At 48.5% G+C, this 24301-nt stretch overlaps 1 long non-coding RNA gene across 2 annotated transcripts; it reads left to right on the plus strand.

The window, feature by feature from the left end:
• Window positions 1-13356: 13356 nt before the first annotated feature.
• LOC138825122 (uncharacterized) lies at window positions 13357-19358 on the plus strand. 2 transcript variants are annotated; one of them, XR_011371347.1, is made up of 5 exons: window positions 13357-13462; window positions 13883-13994; window positions 16157-16352; window positions 17182-17314; window positions 19183-19358. It is a non-coding gene; the product is annotated as an uncharacterized lncRNA (long non-coding RNA). The 2 variants fall into 2 exon arrangements; XR_011371346.1 differs by lacking the exon at window positions 13883-13994.
• The last annotated feature ends 4943 nt before the right edge of the window (window positions 19359-24301 follow it).

Below are 24301 nucleotides of genomic sequence, written 5' to 3' on the forward strand. Positions count from 1 at the left end.
CTTCCAGTTAGAGATTGGAGATGAGTATCTGGAGGGACTTTCCTGCCTGGCTGGGAAATGAGATCCTCTGGATCTCAGCCTCCTGAGTGGACAGGAAGACACATGTGAGATGACAGGTGTGAGCCATCGGCTCATGGTTTAAGGTGTCTGAAGGACTAGACACCTTAAGCCAAAAATGGCAAAAACTCCCATTCTCTTGGATTGGAAAAATTAACATTTTGAAAATGGCAATACTTCCCAAGGCTATCTACAAATTCAATGTGATACCTATCAAAATTCCAACCTCATTCTTCAAGGAAATAGAAGAGGCAATCCAAAAATTCATATGGAACAATAAAAGACCCCGAATAGCAAAAACGCTCCTCAACAGAAAGAACCCTGCTGGAAGAATATCAATACCAAATTTCAACCTCTACTATAAAGCAATAGTAATCAAAACAGCTTGGTACTGGCACAAGAACAGACCTCAGGACCAATGGAATAGAATTGAAAACCCAGAAATGAACCTAAAGAACTACAGCTATCTAATCTTTGATAAGGGAGCTAAAAAAAATAGAATGGAAGAAAGACAGCTAAAAAAATAGAATGGAAGAAAGACAGCCTCTTCAGTAAATGGTGCTGGCAAAATTGGTTAACTACTTGTAGAAAACTAAAGCTAGATCCTTATATATCACCCTGCACCAGAATCAACTCCAAATGGATCAAAGACCTCGGAGTCAAAGCAGACTCTCGGAAAACATTACAGGATGGAATAGGAGAAACCCTAGGTCTCCTTGGCGCAGGCCAAAATGTTCTTAATAGAGACCCAGAAACACAACAAATCAAAGAAAGGTTGGAGAAAAGGGATTGCATGAAGTTGCAGAGCTTTTGCATGGCAAAGGACATAGCTAGCAAGACCAATAGAAAGCCTACGGATTGGGAGAAGATCTTCACTGAGCCATACAATGGACAAGTGTCTCATATCTAAAATATACTTGGAACTCAAAAAATTAGATCCCCCACCAACAAATCCTCAAAGAAACAACTGCCCAATAAATAAGTGGGATAAAGACTTAAAGAGAAACTTTTCTGAAGCAGAAAGAAGTATGGCCAATACACACATGAAGAAATGTTCAACCTCCCTAGCCATAAAAGGAGTACATTTCTTATCAAGCATTGTAGCCTCCTATGCAGCCACCTTCTTATACCAAGGGAAAATCCAACTCATCAAGACACAAACCAAATGTAACCCTACACTTCAGACTTTGTCACCAGCATCCAAAACCATTCTTCCATGGATGGAGAGCATATAATTGACACTACCATTCCACCCCAGATCCCATTCACCCACTCCATGTCTGCCATAGCCATAACCTCTGGAGTTCTTGGTAAGGCACCACCTACCCTGCTTTGGCTTCACACTGGGGTAAACCTGGGGACTTATTAGAAATGTCTGTACTGTGAGGTCAGCATCTGGTCTCAGAACCACAGAAACACTACTACTTCACCATCTCTTGCAAGCAAGGAAGGGGTGTCTTTCTTTCTTTTTCGGTTTCTGAATTTTTTTTTGTTTTGTTTTGGTTGAGGGGCTTGAACTCAGGGCTTGGGTACTGTCCCTGATGTCTAATTTTCCTCAAGGCCAGTGCTCTAACACTTGAGCCACAGTGCCACTTCGGGTTGGAGATTGGAGATGAGGCTCTGGAGGGACTTTCCTGCCTGGCTGAGAAATGAGATCCTCTGGATCTCAGCCTCCCGAGTGGGCAGGATGACAGGTGTAGGATGACAGGTATGAGATGACAAGTGTGAGCCACTGGCTCATGGCTTAAGGTGTCTAGTCCTTCAGAATTTCCACCTAGTCCTTCTCTAGACACTACCACCTAGACACCCCTCTACCTCCTTCAGGGAAAGCAAAGGGAGGCTAGAATCTGGGTGGGGTCATGGGGATTAAAGGGCCCACTCCACATCACTAACCCCCTCTAAGCTCCCATCTGCCTCCTCTGGATTGCCTGGTCTTCCAGGGTGGATCAGACCCACAAGGAGTTCTGGGGCCTGCCCTATGTCCCCGTGCCCCACCCAACCGATACCTGAGGACTTCTTGGGCCAGCTGCGCCATGTCCCGGTGGAAGACGTTGGGAGGGTTGCTGATAACCGGGCCCAGGGGTACCCAGGGCAGAAGGAGTGTCCAGCTCCCCTCTGTCAAAGGAGACACAAAGCACAGATGGATCTACTAAGAGATTCAGTGCATCTACCTGTCACGAAAGGTCCCTGGGAGAAGTGTTTTATGGTGACAGCCCTGGGGCCTGACCTCAGGGCCCGGCACTGTCCCTGACTTTCTGTGTCTACAGGGGAGTGCCCTTTCACCTGAGCCATGGTGCCACTTCCAGCTTTTACTGTGTATGCAGGACCTAGGAATTGAACCCATGCTTTCCTGTGTGCTAGGCAGCTCTACCTCTAGGATGCAATCCCAGCCCTGGATAGCTGTTCTTCTGTGATCCCTCGGGCCTGTCTTGGGACAGTCTCGCACATCTATACCAAGTCTCTCACCAGCAGCCCTGGCTGGAAATGAACACGCTCTGCTATGTTGCCCATCATCTGTAGCACCTTTGTTGTCTGTGCTTCCTACAGATCCTCCTTGTTAAGCAAGACCCCTTTTCAAGTGCTGTCTCCAAGAAGCCCTTTCTGATCACCTTGGAAAAGCTGGAGCCTCTCCGCTGTGCAGGCTGCCAGCCTTGTCAGACTCTGCCCTCCAGCCAGTGTGTGTTGAGAATGCATGAAGGGGAAGGCCTGGATTCCACCACCGGATTTCTGAAGGCCCTGATACACCACCCAGGGGCAGGTGTTGTATCACACTCCGTGAGAGGGGCTCGAGGACTGGGCAATCTGTGGGCAACATGACAGGGCCATTTCTTTTTGTGGGCTTGAACTGAGGATCTGGGAGCTGTTTCTCTGAGTTTTATTGCTCATGGCTGCTGCTCTACCACTTGAGCCACAGCTCCACTTCTGGCTTTTTGGTGGTTCCATGGAGAGAAGTGTCTCTCTCGCTTTCCAGCTTATGGCTGGCTTTGATCCTTGATCCTCAGATCTCTGCATCCCAAGTCACCAGGATGTCAGGCTTGACCCTGAGCCAGAGGTGACGGGCACCAAAGGCTTTTTGGTTTTTGTTTGCTTCCGTTTATCTCCTGTGAACTAGCAAGCCCAAGTTAAAATAATCAGTTACAGGGGATCAAATTCCTCCCCTAGGTCGGTTAATCCAGGCAGATAAAATGTCTTTGGAAAAGGCTAGTCTGAGTTGGCTTAGGGATGTTTGTGTGTGTGGGTGTTAGGGATACCTATCCTCATCTACGTGATGCCTCCTCCTCCCAGCAGGGAGTGCATCCAGGATCCTGACCCCAAGGGAGGTGGATGAGGGAGGGTACCTAAGGTCACATCCAGGGGGATGATCCGAATTCTGTCCTGCACTGATAAAGCCTGGACAGATAAAGGAGAGAAGGAGAGGGTTATTGGAACAAGAAAGTGAGCCCCTACCTTTGGCTACATGTACCAGCAAGAAAACTGAATACATCTTTCTTGGTAGTCAGAAAAAAGATGTACACTATTCATTTATTTTATGTTTGTGTTAGTCCTAGGGCTTGGATTCAGGGCCTGGGTGTTATCCCTTAGCTTCTTTTGTTCAAGGTTGAGGCTCTACTACTTGAGCCTCAGCACCACATCTGGCTTTTTTGTGTGTGGTTTTGGGGAGCTAGGTGGTTTATGGGAGATAAGAATCTCCTGGACTTTCCTGCCCGGGCTGCTCTGAGTCACATCCATCAGATCTCAGCCTCCCAAAGAGCCAGAAGATGGGTGGGAGCCATGAGCTCCTGACTGCCGCCATCCATTTATAATCCCTTAGGCCCAGAGCCAGGCCACCTATACTACCCCTCCTTGTTGGGAGTAGGAAGCAGACATGAGTGGGTTTGATACTTCAACAACCTACCTATCTTTGAGCATTGTTCTGGGTCAGTCTGATGGAGGCTTCGTCCTTATCCACAGCAATGACATGGCTCTGTCACAAGAACAAATGTCCCCCCGGGAGGCGTCAGGTCTGTGGTCTTTCCTCTGAACCCCGCCACCCTAACCAAAACGACACTCCCCAGCAAAGCGTAGTACACACAGAGTGTTTTTATTGTCTTATACCCAGGGTCTCGTCAGATACGTGGGGGTATAGGTCAGAGGCCTGGAATTGTGCTGGCAGGGGGACAAGGCGACACCTTCTCATCCACTTTCCTTCAACAGTGTAGCAGAGGGATGTGGGCAAGGACTGATGGGATAGACAATGAATAACCATCACGGTCTAGCCAGGGCACAGAGGGGCTTACCTCAAGGGGCTGGTTCAACAGGCTGGGCAAACAGCTCCTGACCCACAGCCCACCTCCAGAATGAGAGGGCCACCTTGGTTTCCAGCCACATGGGAATGCTGGGCCACCTCCTCCAGCATTCTACCAATTCCTGCGAGAGAGAAAGAGAGAGGGAGAGAGAAGAGACAGAGAGGGAGAGAGAGAGACAGAGGTCCAGAATTACACTTAAGCCAGGTGCCGGTGGCTCGGACCTATAATCCTACCTACACAAGAGGCTGAGATGTGAAGATGGTGGTTCATAGCTGGCTCCAGAGGAATGTCTGTGAGACTCTTATCCTCAAAGAACCAACAGAAAACCGGAAGTGATGCTGTGGCTCAGGGGGTAGAGTACTAGCCTTGTTCTGAGGAGCTCAGGGATAGCATCCAGGCCCAGAATTCAATCCCCACAAATGACAAGAAGTGGACTTCCCACACAAGAAGGGACTGAATAACACACAGGGTCCTAGGAAGCCTGGCAGAGAAATCAGGCCAAGATTCCTCTCAGCTGGGGTCATGAGTAGGTCACCTGGCTTCTCCATGACTCATTTTCCCCAGCTGGAAAAATGAATAGAGTGAAAAATCCCTTCCGCATGGGGACAGGGTAATGATGAAAGGCAGCCATGTTTTGTTTTAGAATCCCACACCTGTTGCTTGATTAATAACAGACCCCATCTGAGCCCTTTCCCGGCAACTTCCTGTCATATGCTCACAGAATTGTTGAGAACTGTATCTGACACCTGCTCCCTCTGTGCCTGGACCTGCTCCAGAGACACCTCTGTATTAGTCCCTTATTTACTCACAACTGTCCTATGAGGAGACTTAGGTCCAATGGTGGACATCCAACCCAGAGCTTCACCTGTGGTCAAGAATCGGCTGCCGTGAACTAAGAGTTTGGGACAATCCATGTAAAATGATGACTGAGCAGGGCACTAAATGTCTACCACCACCACTACCTCCCCCCACCCCCCACATACACACAAACACACCTCCACCATCCTTTGCAAGCAAAGATGTTTTACTTTCTTTCTTTTTGTTGGTTGTGGGGCTTGAACTCTGGGCCTGGGTTCTATCCCTGACCTCTTCAGCGCAAGTCCAGCACTCTACTACTTGAGCCACAGCACCACTTCCGGTTTTCTGGTGCTTTATTGGAGAGAAGACTCTGAGGGTCTTTCCTGCCCAAGCTGGCTTTTACCCATGATCCTAAGATTCAGCTCCTGAGTACTTAGGATGAGAGCCATGAGCCACTGGCACCCGGCCAAAGAGGCTTTTCTATGCCTGTCATCCTATCCCCTCAGGAGACTGAGATCTGAGGACTGCACTTGGATGCAACCCTTGGCAGCAAAGTCATTGAAAACTCTTATCTCCAATTAAACACCCAAAAACCTTGCAAGTGGAGCTGTGGCTCAAATGGTAGAGTGCTAGCTTTGAGCATGAAACCAGGGATGGGACTCAGGCCCTAGTTTTAAGCTTTTTCTAGCATAGACCCACCCAAGAAAAGGAAGCAGGTGAGCACACGGGAGTTCAAAGCTCACACACAATACTCAAGACTCACAGAATAGACCCCATCCTGCTCTGAGTCTCTAGATTCTATGTACTAGATCATGGCAGGCTGAGATGGGACTGACCATGCACCAAGTCAGGACATTCAAGTACAATCCATACTGAGGATCCCATGACCTCATCAAGGACTCAAGATCTCTCACTGTCCTGCCTTGACACTGGGCAGTCAGGTGAGATCTAGTTATCCAAACAAAGGATATGGGAATGAATGAATTTCTCAGCCAAGGGATGCAGACTGGAGGGCTCTAGGTCCCTCTCTTTCAGGGAGGAGAAAGGGGCTGATCCATCTCAGGAATGTTCCTGGGTTGTGAGTATCCTCAAAGAAACAACCCTGCTCCCACCCCAGTGCCTCCTGATTTCCCACTAGCCTCAACCTTCAGTCGGCCCCTCCCACATCTGCCATCTAGACTAAAGGGTGAGCCAGCAAAGAGACCCACCTCTACCTCTGAGAATGGCAGTCAGGGGGCCGTAGAATCCCCTAGAGGAAGTCTGGGGGCAACACGGGTCTGACTCTTGCCCTCATTCCCTGGGTGTCCTGTTCCAGTGGCATGCTTACCTCTGTCTCTGGTCGAGGAATGAACACTGGGGGTGTCACCTTCAGATTGAGCCAGCAAAAGTGCCAGTGCCCATGGATGTACTGCACAGGCATCCTGCAGTGGACGACAGCCAGGTTTTCAATGGTGAAACCAGAGTGCCAGGACTTTTAATAGCCATGTGGCTGGGTCGAAGATTCTATCACTGATGGTCTAGGCCTGAGTCACTGGATCTGGGATTGTCCTCCCTCTTCATCTCCCTGCTAATCCCTTGCCACCCCCCTCTGGACACTCCCTCAGCCTATACCTCCCTAGCGCTTGGACAGTATCTTCTTATCTGACCAGAAAATAAACTCCATGAGCCAGGGGAAATTGAAACTCTGTGACCCACCCTGAGTCCTAGGGTCTACCCGAGGCTACTTCCCTCTGCAGTCAGCGACCACTCAGATTTGTATGTCATGAAGTTGCTGATGTCATGAATGGGTCAGTGGCTTGGTCCTACACACTAGCTTTAGGCTCTGGAACTGTCCCCACAGAGATTGTGAATGGTTGGCTCCCTTGATCTAGGGACTCCAAACCAAGGCTTGCATGCTCCCTTCTTCCTTCCTTTCCTCCTTTTCTCCCTCCATCCTTCCCTCCTCTCTTTCTCTTTCCTTTCTTTGTGTCACTCTTGGGCATGAACTCAGAGCCTGGGTGCTGTCCCTGAGCCTTTTTACTCAAGGCCAACAGTCTACAGCTTGAGCTGCTAATCCACTTCTGGCATTTTCTTTTTGGTAGTCAGTTGGAAATAAAGAGTCTCAAGCCTCCTAAGTAGCTAGGATGACAGGTGTGAGGCACCAGCATCCAGCTCAAACCAAGATTTCTTCATGTGCTGTGGAACCAGCACTGGAATCTTTCATCGTGTATGACTCCAACTCTCTCTCCCCCAGGAACTGGCACACACTGTAACGTTTTGTTAGATAAATAGATGAGCATCTGTCTATGACAATACTACAGAAAAGTCCCATCCAACTCAAGTAAGCATCCTGGGTGGGGGTAAAGCCTGATGTAGCTCTCCCACAGTTCTCCCTCCTCCCTCTTCCCACCCTCCTGGTGCCACCGCACTTAACTCTTTTGGTTCCAAGGACGTGAGCCATGTACTCACTGTATTCTGGGGCCTCTAGGATGACTATCTTCTCAAAGATCTCTGTCCAGCCACTGACCAGCTGTATGGCACTCTATTCCCCACTCAGCTGTGAACAAGGTTGTCCTGAGTTGAAAGCTTGGCTCAAGGGGCCTCCTCTGCACTCCCTAGTGCCAGACTGGATGGTCCACCATATCCGGCCCCCAATTTTCATGTTGCAGAAAAGGATCCCTGAGGCATCCTGGGTCTCTGAATCTCCCAGAGTCCAGTACAGGTCCTGGGAATTGTCTCTGCTCACAGCAATCAGGCTGCAGATGGCAAGGTCACAATCTCTGCTCCCCACAAACTTCTCGAATGTAGTGATCACCCTAGAGAGAGCCGGAGGAGAATCGGCAGCTGCCGGAGAAAGGCAGTCAAGGCACAGCGTTCATATCAGGAGACCATTTGGCTCCGCAACTCTGCTTGTGCTGCTTGAATATCATTGTTTGGTGGCTGAAATGGTCCTTCTCATTTGACCCATTATCCCAAGCATTAGTAGAAATTGCCAGCTTCAAGGAAAAAACCCTGGAAAAGCTGGCATTTCAACTTGTCCCAATCAAACTTAAAGGGTTCCAAAGTCAGTGGTCCCCTTTTCCTTCCAGACAGCCTACAGTAGGTTACAGAAAATGGCATTCAGAGAGCCCTAGCTAACAGCCATGTCCTGATACCAAGCAGGCTCCAGCAGGGGCAAACACTTGCCTACCATTGCCTAGCTGGAAACAGCCCAGGAGGGACACAGATTGGAGTCTGCAGGACTCCAGGTAGGACTACCCACCAGTGCACTGCCCCTAGAGTGAATCCACGCCACCACTGGGGGACGGAGCCCCCTCCCCAGATGCCCACTTACATGGTCAATACCCTGGGTAAGATTCTCCTCTCATCCTCAGTCGTGGTGAACCATCTGCTATGTCACACCGTTCATCACTTCCCAGACCCTCCTAGATTCACAGCCCCTGCCCTACTACCTCCCATCTAATTCCCTATTTATGTTTGGCAGACTCATTCCCAACCTTGAATTAGCTCCAACTATACACACCAGAGCAGACTGTCTGGCTGGAAGAGTGCGGCTGTGATCACAGTAGCCTCATGAGCCTTCTGGCTAAAGACAGAAGGGTAGGTGTCCACTCTGGTCTGCGGTTCACACAGGCCTCCTAGAAGAGACCCACGCAGGTCCAGCAGCTACTGTGGGCTGCAGAAAAGGGGAAGAAAGAGGTGGAAAGGAACATCTACTGAGACCTTCTCTAAAGGAGCCATGAAACGGTGAAAGAGAAAACAAAAATTATGGCTGGGCTCATACTGGACATTAATTGAAAAAGAATAACAAATACACACATACACACAAATAAAATGCTTTTGCTCTTTTTAGACAAGGTGACTGTACAATGAGAAAGATGATCTCTCTCTCTCTGTCTCTCTTTCTCTCTCTCTCTCTGTCTCTTTCTCTCTCTCTCTCTCTCTCTCGCACACACACACACACACACACACACACACACACACAGATTCAGAGCAGTGTCTCTCCTGAGTTTGTTGGTTTCTCACCTGGGCAATGTACTAGCTGGAGCACAGGGGTTCCCTTGTCAGAACCAAGGGATCTCACCCAAGGGGAACAATGCTCTCATAATGCAGAAGGGCCAGACCCTTCCCATTGGTAACAACAAGCCTTGACTCCCCATTCACCAAAACCCTAGACCAGGATGCTGGGTGAAGGAGTTCCGAGACACGTGGCTTCTCAGAGCCTGGACAGAAAACAAAGCAGGTACCTCCAGAAAGGTGTCTGACCTGGGGTGGGGGCGTTGTTGGGGACTTTGATGGGGTCCTAAAGGCTATATACATGGATGGACTCCCTACTTCCCTCCTACATACTTCTGGGCAACGTGGCAAATTCTTGGTGAAGACTAGGAGACTAGATGGACTGGTAGCACTAGCAGAAGCTGGCAGAACTGGGAAATGTGATCACCCAGTCAGAACTGTTGAATGCTGGGGTTGGGGTACAGGCCGGTTATATGTGTGTCAGAGGGGGTGTGTTTTTCTCCCAAATACCCACCTTCTATCTGACCCCAGTGCCCTCACCTCTGTATTGGGCTCTTCTGGGAATGACCTCAGGTGAAAGGGTGACTGAGCGCAGAAGACAAGGGCTCACACAACAACGGAGTCTATCTTCTGCATCCAACAACCCCTGCCCAGCAAAAGGGAAAAGAACCTAGAAGGTAGGTGTGGAGGTGCAGCTCCCCACCTCTGACTAAAGCCACCAGGTTCCCACCAGGGAGAGGAAGGGTGCAGATGCACAGCTGTGTGGTTCCCACTGCTCCAGGCCAGGGGTTCTGTGGTGTCCCCTCCTCCCCATCCCTGCAGCTCCCCTTTTCCTGGAACACTGGCCACTAGGGATGAGGGTGGGATCCTCAGGTGGACACCCACCTCCACCCCCCACCCCTGGGGTGCATTTGTGGCAGAGCCAGGACAGACTGTGGGGCACGGTGGAGGCACAGGCAGGGCAGGATGGGGAGGCAAGAGGCAAGGGTCCGGGTCCGCGAGGGTGGGGAGGAAGGGTAGAGTGGGGGATGGGGTTTACAGGGGGGGTTGTGGAGTGCGGGAGCTCAGGTCGGCCACTCACGTGTGCTGCTGGAAGAAGCTGTAGGCTGCGACTCCGTGTGGCGCCAGGAGTCTGAGAACCGAGGGCTGGAACCAAGTCAGGGCCACCAGCAGGCCAGGGGCGCAACATCTCCGCCAGGTGACTGCTAGAGGCTCCGCGGGTCCCAGCCAGCAGCGCCATGTTTGAAACCCAGCGCGGGCGCGTGGTGTAGCTGTGCGCAGCCTCTGCTCTTCCTCAGCCACCACCGCAGACTCAGCGGCCTCCTAACCTGTGGCCGCCGCCGCCTCAGCAGCCACTGCCTCTGCCGTGCTCCCCGAACCGGGACCTCAGACTCAGGGCCACCATGGCTGGGCGCCTCCGAGGGGCTGCGTGTGGCGATGTGCCTGCCTTGCAGCTCCACATGCTCTGCGCTCCCGGCCAGGACTCACACTATGATCGGAGCACCCGCCAGCCACTGAAGCCGTTTCCATTAGTGCTTGTGCTCAAGCTCGCTCTTCTCCCAGCACTCTCTTGGACCCACACTCCTCTCCTGGGCCACCCACCCCTGCTGCACACACACCGATGCCCCTGGAGCTCCTGGCCATTGCTGCCACCAAAGTGTGCTCCTGGGCCCTGCCCCCTCCTCCCCTGGGTCCCACCCCCCACCCCTGGCCACAATTGCAGCCCTGACTGGGCCCTGAGGCTTCTAGACCATGGCAATTGCAGCCTTACCTCAGCTCAACATTACCCCCACCCCCAGTACCGGCCCAGGGGATCGAATCTCCCCTCAGCCCCACCGCTGGAGGAGACTCTCCTCCATCCCCCTCCACTCCACACACCAAGCAGTTGCATGGTGACACTCCTGTGTGTATGTGTGTTTGTGTTTGTGTCTGTGTGATTGTTGGGGATAACCACCTCTCAAGGACTCAGAACATAGCACCCTTTGGGATGACTCAGCACACAGCACACTTCCAAAATCAGCACAAAGCACCCTGTGTAAATGACTCAGCACACAGCTCCCCTTGAAGGACTCAGCATGTAGTATGCTGAGTACTCTACCCAGCACCCTTTGAAGGAGGGAGTCTATAGCCCACAGTGTAAAGGACTCAGTGAATGGCATGCTTTGAAACACTCAGCACATAGCACTCTTTCCCAGGGACTCATCATAATCTGTGTTGAAGCACACTGTGTAAAACACCCAGTGCACAGCTTCCTTCGATAAACTCAGCACACAGAACAATTTTGAAGGACTCAGCACATACCACACTGTGGAAGCTCTCAGCACACAGCACCATATGAAGGACAGTACAGAGCACCCTATGGAAAGGACTTGGCACACAGCACTCAAAATACACTTCATCCCTCTCTTCTCAATGGCTCACACATAGCAGGACCCTTTAGGATGCATTAACACACCACAACTTTTGAAGGACTCAGAGTACAATACTTTGTGTAATGGACTCAGCAAAAAGCCCCCTTTAAAAAAAACCAGGATGGCCCACTCTTCTCAGGGATTCAGCACATAGCACCCTTTGGGATGACTCAGCAAACAACATCTTTTTAAGGACTCAGCATATAACTCCCATGAGGGAAGGACCCAGTAAATAGCGCCCTGTGAAGGACTCAGCACATAGCTGTATGTCACAAGTTCAGCTGTCATTAGAATTAGGGTGCTTTCTTCAGTATCACCATTCTTCAGAAACACGTCACAAATCCTACCAGTTCACATTTAGACAAGCTGTGTTTTATGAGGGAAGTCAGCTGGGGGTCTTTAACTAAAAGCTTGGGGGCCCTGTCCCTGAGCTCTTTGGTTCAATGCTAGAGCTCTAACACTTGGAGGCACAGATCCAATTTTGTTTTTGGGGGTTTTTCTTTGACAGGTCTTATGGTGATAAGTAAGGCCAAGTTAGGGTATCCGTGGGCAAAGGCTCTTAGCTCAGCCTGGAGCTGACCTCTCCCTTCCCTGTTGCCCTGGAAAGCTGGGCCTCCTGGAGCTCTCTGGGCCTAGGGTTGAACAGACCTACTCAGGCATCAGCAATCAGGGTGAGCAAAAGTCAGCTTGGCCCTAGTAACTTGCCCAAATTGAACTCTAGAGGATAATGGCATGAGACCGCATGTTCCGTGTGTGGCCACCAGGGGGCAGGAGTGGCCCACAATAGGGATTGTACTTGTCACTTGTGTTTACTCTTGCTTCCCTGGGGCCCCCAATCATGATTCAAAGCCACCATGGACAGCAAAGTCCTTGAGACTCATACCTACAATTAACCATCAAAAAGGAAGTGGGGCTGCACACACACACACACACACACACACACACACACACACACACAAACACAAACACGCACACCACATATATGCAAAATCAGAGATTTCTACACTGCAGTCTTTGGGTATTCTCTACTTTTTCCCCCACTAAGCCTGGTGGCTGCTGGCCCAGGTGTTTGGTGCATACAACATCACCTGGCATCTTCAATTTTGGAGGAACAGAATGGCTAGAAGGTCAACCTTCCCCCATCCCGGCTCCTTGATTGGGTCATCGTCTATCCAGGCCCTTTGGGGCTCCTTTACAGACTCGCCAAGATGCCTTCAAAAGGCATCACATACTGGGCACTGGTGGCTCATGCCTGTCATTCTAGCTACGCAGGAAGCTGAGATCTGGAGGATCATGGTGCCAAGCCAGTCTGGGCAGGACAGTGTATGAGACTCTTATCGATGAACCATCAGAAAACAAAAATGGCAGTGTGGCTCAAGTGGTAGAGTGCCAGCCTTGAGAAAAAGAGCTCAGGGACAGCCTTCACGACCAACAACAACACGGAGAGGCATTGCATGATGTCTTTGGGATTGGCATGGGCCAAATGTAATTGGAATTAATTATAATTGGAATTAATCAAGTCCTCCAAGACAAAGCAGTACCTCCTTTAATCCTGTGCTCCTCCATCTCGTCTCACCCCCTGGCCTTGTTCGTGCTTTGGGTCAGCATGGTTCTGGCTGGATGGGAGGGCTCCAAGGAAGATCCCAGAGCAATCACCCCACCTCCTTCTGCCCTGCTCACCCTGATGCTTCTGCTCTTTGCCATAGACCTTCTTCCTGGAATCCATCCATGAGGTCATCACCACCATCATAGTGGTGAGTGGTGGGTGTGGCCTAACTAGGGGCAGTCAGAGGTGGAAGTAGGTCTGGGACTAGGAGCTTCCACTTTGGGTGTGGGCTGAGGCCTGGGCTGACTTTTATTTCATCCTGAGCCTTGCAGTGGTAGGGAGACAGTTTAGACTTTACATTGAGTCAGGTAAGATTGGAATCTGGAGGACCACTTGTGTGGGGAAGGATGTGGGACTCAGGGGGCCACTGTTGTTGGTATTTTCTTGGGACTCCCCCCTCCCTCTCTCATCCCTCAATGGTAGAAGAAAAACTTCAACTCAGGGTGTGGGAAGAGGGGGCAGGGGAATATTTTGGGTTGAACCAGACTTGTGCTTCATATTAATCCTAGCCCCTACTTCCTATTTATCTGAGGAATGGCCATATGGGTTTGGGAGGGGGAAAAATCATCCTAGCTGAGAATGTGGATCAGTGGTAGAGTGTTTGCCTAGCATGCCAGAAGTCACCAATGGGCCACCAATAGGCCATTAGATGTCCCTTGAGTTTGGGCCAACTCCCTTCAGCCTCTGCCCTACCCTATCCCCAGTTTAACCTTCCCGTTGCCCGGCAGATGGAGGCCTGAGAGAAAGCCACTTGGTCACCTACTTCTGGTGGCTGCCAACGCTTTTGAGAGTCAGTATGTCACATAGAGAGTCGTCATCTACATCAGTCTACCGGAGAAAGTGAGAGAGCACTCCTCCCCTGAGCCTGGAAGCTGTGGGCAGATCTGGATGTGGGGCATCTGGGGCAGGACCTGCTCCTTGGGGGAATCCACTATGGGGTCGGGAACCCTGACCTCTCCTCTGGCAGTTTCCATGCTGTCTTCAAGTTGCTTCTGAAGCAGTGTTGGGGAGGGGGATGGGAGGCTCAGCCTGTGCTGGCATCTGGAAACTGCTGTCTGTGCTTTCCCTGGCTAGGAGTGACAGCAGCTCCTCAACACTCTCCTCTTCTCGATCTTCTCCTGAGACAGCCAGTGCATGCACTGGGCTTTTTCCCAACATAGCTCATTCAGGACCAACATCTGCTCTTTACACACCATGAGGGACTCCTTGATAGTTTGGATGTGTGCCAAAAGCTGGCTGCATCAATGGTGGAGCTTACCTGCTGGACTCTGGAAGTCCACCTCATCAGGCAGGTCATGGATGAGGGTCTGTGGCTCCAGCTCAGTCTGGCACTGAGCTGCTGGGTTGGCCATGGGGTGCCTGAAGCTAGCCCACCATTCTTGGGTCAGGGTTTCCCCCTGTGGATCTCATCCTCCAAGAGCACTCTCAGAGCCATGTCACTCTTGGTCTGGGGAACCTCTCCATCCTGTGTGATGGTCACATGTGGTGGGGGGGATTCACCTAGTTACCTTTTGCTTCTCCAGGGCTCATCCCTTCCCCTTCCCCAGGGAAAGCCAGGAAGCTCAGCTGGGCTTGCAGGCATTCCTCCTGTGATCTGGTGGCTTCCAGGCACTTGAGAGTGTCCTGCCACTTCGGGGACACCACCTGGTCCCTCCAGTTTGTTGAGCCCTTCACTTGCATCAGCTGCTCCAGCAGCTGGATCTGCCTCTCTAAGTGCTGCTGCAGGGCCTCCTTCTCAGACCACAGTCACTCATTGGAGACAATGTGCCATTCACAGGAGGTTCTGAACTCCTGCACTGGCCCAGGGACTGCTCCTGCTGCTCCTGAGCTGCTTGGCTCTCTCTCTCTCTCAGCCACCACTATCCATTTCTCTATCTTCTTCTCTGAGCAGTCCTACTGCTCCCGCAGATGTTTCTTCATCTGCTGCTTTGTGTCCAGGATGCTGGCAAGCTCCTCCTTCTCACTGCTCACCCGGTGGAGAGCGTCCCACAGCAGGGCCAGCTTTTCCTCCGGTTGTCTATCCCACACACATGCACATCGTGGGGTCTCAGGGGTCTCCTGCTGATCCTAGGCTTTCTCCTCCAGTCTCTGCAGTTGCTCCTGCTGCTCCACGTTCTGAAGACGGAGACTGGTTTTCCTGGACCTGGATATGAAGTTGTTCCTCCAGGTTATTCAACTCCATCTTCAGTACCTAATGCCCTCCAGCGCTTGTTGGAACTTGCATATTCTCTTCTTCATGTTGCTCCTCTGTATCTACAGCACTTCCACCTTCTCCTGCAACTCTGTGTTCACTTGCTCCAGGTCATCAAAGTTTCTGGTATTTTCCTCGAGCTGAAGGATCACATCATTCAGCTGTTTGAGGAACATTTTGGTCTTCTCCTTTGCAGCAGTGACCAGAGAAGCCACTATCTCCAGCTCTGCCACACGCCACTCTGTAGCTTGTAGGCAGCTGGTGACAGCTTCATGCTCCCTTTCTCTGTCATCAGCGGCCTGCTGCACTTGGGCCAGTGCACATTGTAAATCGCTTTCTGCCGAAACCAACCGCTGTATGGGTGCCTTTTGGATTTCTACCTCCATTTTTGGTGCTGCATGTATCTGGTCTATCTTCTCCCTCTCTTACTCCCATTGACCCTGCGGGTCTGTCTCCCTACTTCAGTGGTTGGATCTTGGCACAGAGTGCCTGGTTTCTTCTTTTCTGTGGTCCAGGGTGGGCACCATATGCAGGTAGCACCTCTGTGGATCCTTGGTGGGATTGGGACCCTTGACACTCTGGACCCTGGTGGCTGTGACTGAGTCCAAAGTCAGGGTAGGCCCATGGTCGGCATCACCTTTCGCTGGACTCTCCATTCAATCTCGCTCCCCAGTGGTGTTTGTCTTGGGGATCCCTCCCTTTTTCGTGTTCTTTGTTTTCTTGAATGTTTCAGGTCTGTCGGGAGGATACTGCTGGTGTTCTTGTGGCAGCTTTTTGCCCACAGTTCTCTCATTGATTCTTATTGTTTCAGACATCTGAGCGCCAGGACGGGAAAGTTGGGCTGGCCACATTCCCAGGCTCTAGAAAATCTTCTATTCTCCCACTCACTGACTAGGACATCGTTTCCTACTCTACCTCAAAGTCACCTGGAGTCTCTTGCTCACCACTCAGCCACCTCTACATTCCTCAACTGCTGATAGTGGTGTCACCCAACAGAGGGATTCCAGGTGCTACTGGGAAGCATGTAATATGGGCATGTCCACTATTCTTGGATCCCATTGGTGAAAAAGAACGATGAAAAAATGGGGGTGTGCCTGGAATCCTGGGATGCAGACCAAATGGGCCTAGTCAACATGACAGCAGCTCCTTTACCAGGAAAGTCTGTCCAATCCAGTTGGGGACAAGAGGGAGACCTGCTTTAGCCAGATGGCTGCACAGATTGTGTGTATGTCTGTTTTTGCCAGTCCTGGACCTTGAACTCAGGATCTGGTCACAGTCCATGAGGTGTTCTTGCTCAAGATTAGCCCTCTACCACTGGAGCCACACAGCTCTACTTCTGGCTTTGTTGGCATTGAGGTTGGACAGGTGTCTCAAGGACTTTCCTGCCTAGGGTTACTTTGACCATGATCCTCCTATCACAGCCTTGTAAGTATCAAGGAGGACTGGTGAGAGCCACTGGTGCTTGGCTAATCATTGTTCGGGATTATGGCTTCCTCAGTAGCCTGCAAGCCTTCAGCAATGCAAGGTGAAGTATGCTTTGGAGCCAGATCACTCAGACCCAGATGGCCATACTGCAAAGTAAGAAAATGTAAAAATGCCATCCTGCCACTTTTTTCTGTGCAATTCCCCCGTTGCACAGGGCCTGAAGTTCTAGGATCCCAGGATAGCTTGTGTTTCCAGCGGCTGCACCCCAGCCTATGGTGATGAAAGCTGAGGCACGGTTACCATGACCTGAGTTCAAGACCATGCTTGGCAAAAAAAGCAAAAAGCAGAAAAAAATTAGCTCCCTGGCTTGCAATTCACGCTGTTTCTCCTACCTTTGATTTTGAACTTAAGGCCTGGGTAACTCTGAAGCACTGTGGACGAAGGGGAAGCTCACCATGCTTGAAGACAAGAAAGTGAGGCCTGGTCCCTAGGCATGAATTAAAGTCCCAGCCCTGGAAAAATTCTATTTATATATATTGTAAAGGTAAGATTTCTACTTACATATAGATTTTCAGTCCATGTCCTGTTTGTATTGGTTATTTATTGTATTTTTGTTTTATTCATTTATTTTCCATTTTTTAATTGTGAAAATACTGTACATAGGGGATACAATTACATGGGCAAGATAATGAGTAATTTCATATCAAGCATTGTAGCCTCCTCCTTTGTTTCCACTTCCCATCCCTTCCCATGTTCCCTCTCACCCCCCCAACCAATCCTCCCTGCTCCTCCCCCACACTCCCCCTGCACCAATGTTGTAAAGTTCATTTTTGACATAACGACTTGTACATCTCATTGCTGCAATGGGTCCACCTGTATCCCTATTTAAACGATTAATTTTTCCTGTTCCCCTCCACAAATTATACCGACATCAAATACAGTGAAAGCAGGTGTTATACTGTGGGAGAGGGACGTACAAAGCAACAAAGAAATAATATTATACATGTGTCAGAAACAATCACAAGAGAGAGAAAAATCATTTGAGTACATATCTTAGGGTTCATTTCCCTAACATCACCTTATCTGACCTATTCTGCTTGACCCAGACATATACTAGATATTGCAAATAAGGGAAACCATGGGACCTATGTTTCTTTGGGCCTGGCTTACTTCACTTAATATAATTTTTTCCAAGTCTTTCCATTTCCTAATAAATGGGGCAATGTCATTCTTTCTGATGGAGGCATAGAATTCCATTGTGTATATATACTACGTTTTCTTGATCCATTCATCTACTGAGGGGCATCTGGGCTGGTTCCATATCTTAGCTATAGTAAATAGTGCTGCAATAAACATAGTCGTGCTGGTAGCTTTAGTGTGGTCTTGTTTGTAAACATTTGGGTAAATGCTCAAAAGTGGGATTGCTGGGTCATAGGAGAGTTCTATGTGAAGTCTTTTGAGGAACCTCCATACTACTTTCCAAAGTGGTTGAACAAGTTTACACTCCCACCAACAATGCAGTAAGGTTCTCTTCTGTCCACATCCCCTCCAGCATCTGTTGTTATTAGAGTTCTTGATTATAGCCATTCTAACTGGTGTGAGGTGGTATCTCAATGTTGTTTTGATTTGCATTTCTTTTATGGCTATGGAGGTTGAGCATTTCTTCATGTGTCTATTGGCCATGCTTCTTTCCTCTTCAGAGAAGTTTCTCTTTAAGTCTTTTGCCCACTCTTTTATTGGGCAATTGTTTCTTTGAGGATTTGTTGTTGGGCGATTTAATTTTCTGATTTCCCAGTATATTTTAGATATGAGATTTTTTATTGACTCTGATGACACACATTCCATTCATGATATTGATGACAACCCATCACATAGTATCTAGATTTGCACATGTGTTCTCCATCATGTCTGACACCCAGGACTCTCAGAGAAAAGGAAAACAGCTATCACACTCAGCTTCTTACTCCATGATCCAATTGTTGGCAGTGCTGGGATCTGAACTCAGGGCCTAGCAGACCCAATTCAGACCCTGAATGGGTGTGTCAAAACTGCAACCTCAAGCCAATGAAGCTGCCAGGGCATTTCCAGACCCTGAGATTGAGCTGCAGGAGTGGACAAAATAGCCATACATGGATAGACAGGTGGTAGAACAACAAAAAAAATATATTTGTACATAGTGCCAGAGATATCTACGTAATATTCAATGACATCAACTACATTCCTACTAACTCTTAGGACTTTATTATGCCACCATTGAAGGAATAGTATTCTTTTCATGCTTAATTAACCATTCATTAAGATGAATCATTGTCCTAGGATCACTGCCTCTAATTTTGGACTTGACCAATACACGCAGAAACTTCTCATTCAATCATGCGTTTGCTAACATTTCATTGTTATTCCCATGCATAGGAACAAGTATCTTGGGATCTCCCCGCACTGGTAGGTGTCAGGACCAGGATTCAAGCTCAGGGCCTATTTTGCCGCATGGGCCTATGGTTTCCCTGATGGGCCGTTAGCCTTCTCCAATGCAAGGTGAAGTACCATTTGCAGCCGTGTAATTCAGACCCAGGATGGTCACCGTGCAAAACAAGAAAATATAAAAAATCCATCCTGCGACATTTTTTCTGTCATTTTTCTGTCATCTTTTCCTGTCATTTTTCTGTCAGTTTTTCCTGCAAAGTTTTAGAGCCTAGGATCCCAGGATCGGCTACAGGCCCATGGGAGCCCATCAGCCTGAAGTGATTGAAGCTGAGGCAGAGTTGTCATGAACTGAGTTCAAATCCCATGCTTGGCAAGAATAATAATAATAATAATAATAATAATAATAATAATAATAATAATAATAATAATAACAATAGCACACCCTGGCTCAGAATTCTCACCATTTTTCTGCCACCTCTGAGATTCCAACTCAGGACTGGGTAACTTTGTTGCACTGTGGGGGAAAGTGAAGCTCACCATCCTTGAAGACTACAAGGTCAGGCCTAGTCTCAGGGCCTGAACTGAAGCCCGAGCACTGGCAAAAATCATATGCTCACCTACTTTATACATAGGATCTCTCTTTACATAGGGATGTGGAATGCATCATGCATTCAGTGTAGTTATTCTTTTTATTGTGTGCCTTAGTCATGGATGCATTTTGTATTTTATTGTATAAGATGACAGCTATAACTGTGCTGACATGGATGGCAACTGATTCCCATGAATATAGAGTTGCCTATATAGCATACTGCATCCTAGCTGAGACCCAGGACTTTCACAGGACAGAGAAACAGGTGCAACGATTGGCTTCTCACATCAGGATTCATCTTTTGGCAGTGCTGGGATCTGACCTCGGGGTATGGCAGGACCAATAGGCGAATGGGTCCAGGTAAGCACACTAGACTGTGAGACACTAAGGAGCGAGGCCATTCCCAGGACCTGAAATTGAGCCCTGTGTGGGCGTGGGGCAGGGCGGAGAAGGGGAGCATAACAGTCATCCTTTCATAATCTAAAGGAAGTATGTAAATAAGTACATATTTGTATAGAGTAGGATGGCGACCAGTGATGGAATCCAGTCTACCTTGTGACTAATGATTCTTGGATCTTCCCCAATGCCTCCATTTCATGACTGTGATGATTATGGCCATGTTTCATCAGCTCTTCATTAAAAATAATCTATACCCCATAAGTCCTGCCTATCATTTCCTACTAGCATCAAACTGGAACTACTCATTCAAAGATGAGATCCATCGAATTCCATGACTCTTCCTAGGTCTGGAAATGAGTATCTCAGAATCTCCCACCATTCCCTCAATGCATGGGGGCTGACCAGGATTCGACCCCGGGGCCTACGTTGCTGGGTCGGCCTCTGGCTCTTCTGATGGCCAACAGGCCATCAGCCACACCAGGTAACCTTCACTCTGCAGGCCACCGTGTTTGGACCCAGCATGGTCAGCATGCAAAGGAAAATAAATGTAAAAGTGCCAGGTGGAACTTTCCACCGCTTTTATTCCCCCTCGGGGCTTTTATTTTTCCAGCAAGCCCCTGGATCCTAGGGTCCGAGGTCTGTGGGTCCAGAGGCTGCAGCCTAGGATGATCAGAGCTGAGGCAGAGTTGCCATGACTTGAGTTCAAGGCCCGGCTCTGGCAAAAAAATAAATAAATAAAAAATTATGAATGAAGCACCCTAGCTAAGAACTCACACTGTGATACTGCTAGAGCTGGGATTTAAACTCAGGTCTGGGTAACCCCATTGCACTGTGGGAGAAGGGGAAGCTCACCATCCTTGAAGACTAGAATGTCAGGCCTGGCCCAGGGCTTGATTTGAAGCCCAAGCACTGGACAAAATAACAAGCCCAACTCTTTTACATATAGGATCTCTATTTACATACAGGTTTGGTATGCATCTTGCATTCAATGTAGTTATCTTTTTTTTATTTTGAGTCTTATTCATGGATGTATTGTTTATTTTATTGAGTATGGTGACAGGTATATCTGTGCTGACATGGATGACATCCTATTCCCATGGCTATAGAGTTGCCTATATAGCATTCTCCATCCTGGCTGAGGCCCAGGACTTTCACAGGACAGGAAAACAGGTGGATCGATGCGCTTCTCACATCAAGATGAATCTTTCGCAAGTGCTGGGATTTGAACTCAGGGCCTAGCTGGCCCAATTGGTGAATTGGGTCAATTTGAGCACACCAGCCTGTGAGCCACTATGGAGCTAGGATGTACCCAGGTTCTGAGACTGAGCCCTGGAAGGGAGGATCAATATAATCATGAATTCATCGTTTAAATACAGGATCTATATTATCATACATGGATGGGTGACATCTTGCATTCAGTGTACTCGTTCTCTTTATTTTGTGTCTTATGCATGGATGCAATGTGTATTTTATTGATTATGATGACAGATATAACTGTGCTGACATGGATGGCAACCCACTCCTTTGGGTATAGGGTTGCCTATGTAGTAATCTCCGTCCTCCCTGAGACCCAGGTCTTTCTCAGGACAGGAAAACAGATGGATCGATAGGCTTCTCACATCAGGATAATCTTTTGGCAGTGCTGGGATACAAACTCAGGGCCTAGCAGGCCCAATTGGTGAATGGGCAAAAGTGAGCACACCAGCTTGTGAGCCACTAAGGAGGTAGGCCAGTTCTAGGACCTGAGATACAGCCCTGGGAGAAGGGGATTAGGAGGGGGGAAAATAGTCATGCATTTGTAAGTGCAAGTTAGTATGCAAATAAGTACATATTTTTATAGTGTAGAAGAGATGGAGACCTGTGATGGGAACTACCTTGTGACTACCAATGCTTGGATCTTCCCCGATGCCTCCATTTCATAACTGTGATGATTATGGTCATGCTTCATCAATTCTTCATTAAAAATAATCGATATCCCATGAATCTTGCCTATCATTTCCTACTCACATCAAGCAGGAACTACTCATTCAAAGATAAGATTGATTGCATTCCAGGACCCTTCCTAGGCCCAGAAACCAGTGTCCCAGGATCTCCAGCAGTTCTCTCATAGTAAAAGGGCTGACTGGGATTCATTCTCGGGACCTCCATTGTCTGGTTAGCCTGTGGCACCCCAAAAAACCAGCAGGCTTTCAGCCATGTCAGGTCACCTTCACTCTGCAGGCAGCCATGTTTGGACCCAGAATTGTCACCATGCAAAGGAAGCCCCAGCACTGGACAAGCCCACCTCTTTTAAACATAGGATCTCTATTTACATAAAGATGTGGCATGCACCTTGTTTTCAGTTAATCTTTTTATTTTGTGTCTTATTCATCTATGTATTGTGTATTTTATTGAGTATAGGAGGAAATATATAACTGTGCTCACATGGATGACAACCTATTCCAATGGGTATAGAGTTTCCTATGCTTTCTAGATCCTAGCTGTGACCCAGGACCCAGCATAGGAAAACATCTGCAAGGTTTGGCATCTCACATCAGGATGAACCTTTTGGCAATGCTAGAAGTAGAACTCAGGGCCTAGCAGAACCAACTGCCAAATGGGTCAACATGAGCACACCAGCTTGTGAGCCACTAAGGAGGTAGGCCATACACAGGACGTGAGATCTAGCCCTGAGGTGGGGGTGGAGCACCATATTCATACATTCATAAGCTGAAATTAATATGCTAATAAAGGCCTGTTTGTATAGAGTAGGAGATGTGGTGAGCTGTGTTGGAATCCTATCTTCCATGTGACTACCAATTCTTGGATCTTTCCCAATCCGTCAATTTCCTGAATGTAATTATTATTGTCACACTTCATGCAGTCTTAATTCAGATCTTACCTATCATTTCCTATGTGAATCATGCATGCACTTCTCAACTCTTCCCTAGGCCTGAATTCAAGCACCAGTACTGAAAAACAAAACATTTGTAGACATTTTAAATATTGGAGTTATATCTCTATATTCATTTTAAATCATGTTTGTTGGAGTGATTCATTATATTTTATTATTATTAATTGATTGATTGAGTTAGCATTTATTTTATGGACTGTGAGTACACCTATAACATTTATTACATTTGTTCCAATCTATTCCATAGCATATAGCTTTGAATACATAACATGCACATCATACTTAAAACCCAGCACTTGCACAGAAAAGGAAAACAGGTGTCACACATGGAATCTTACACCAGGAAGAAACTTTGGCAATGATGGGACCTTGACTGAGGGACTAGGAGGCCCAATTCCTGAAGGGGTGAGTGTCAGCATGGCAGCATCTAGCCCATGCAGGTGCCAAGTGGATCTGAAGACCTGGGATCGAATTCCAGGTTTGGCCAAAATAGCAAAAATGTTCTATGCATATGATGCGATACAAATAAATATACATTTAGATATTTACATACTGCCAGAAATATCTATTTAGTGTTCAATGACACATACTACGCTCCTACGGATTCTCAGGTCTTTAGTGAGGACTCCATTTAATCAATAGTATTCTTTTAGTGCATAATGAACTATGAATTAAAATCAGTCGGTGTCCTGTGATTATTGGGTCTAATTTTCTGCTAGACTGATTGATGAACTACTCATCCAACCATGACATTGTTCACAGTCCTCTGGTGCTCTTATGGACAGGCAATAGTTTCTCAGGCTCCCCAGCCCTTTGGAAGTGGCATGACCGGGATTCAAACTCAGGACCTAGGTGTCCAGGTTGGCCTATGGCTTCACTGCCAGCCTGCCAGCCTTCAGCAGTGCCAGGTAACCTACAGGTTGCAGCCATGTCATTTGAAACCAGGATGGTCACCATGCAAGGAAGGAAAACCAAGAAACCGCCGACCATCCACAGATCGCGGTTTTTTTTGGTGCTGATTTCATTTTGTTTTCCTGTCAGCCCCTGAGGCGTACCATCCCATGATCGGCCGTGAGTCCAGAGGCTGCACCATCCCAGCCTAGGGTGATGGAATCTCAGGCAGTGTTGCCACAACTTCAGTGCAAGCCCCGTGATTGGCAACCAATCAATCAATCAATAAAATTTTAAAATATTAGAAATATCTGGGCGCCGGTGGCTCACACCTG

This window comes from Dipodomys merriami, unplaced genomic scaffold, assembly GCF_024711535.1.
Source record: "Dipodomys merriami isolate MVZ:Mamm:240054 unplaced genomic scaffold, mDipMer1.0.p SCAF_1343, whole genome shotgun sequence".
Taxonomy (NCBI): Eukaryota; Metazoa; Chordata; class Mammalia; order Rodentia; family Heteromyidae; genus Dipodomys; species Dipodomys merriami.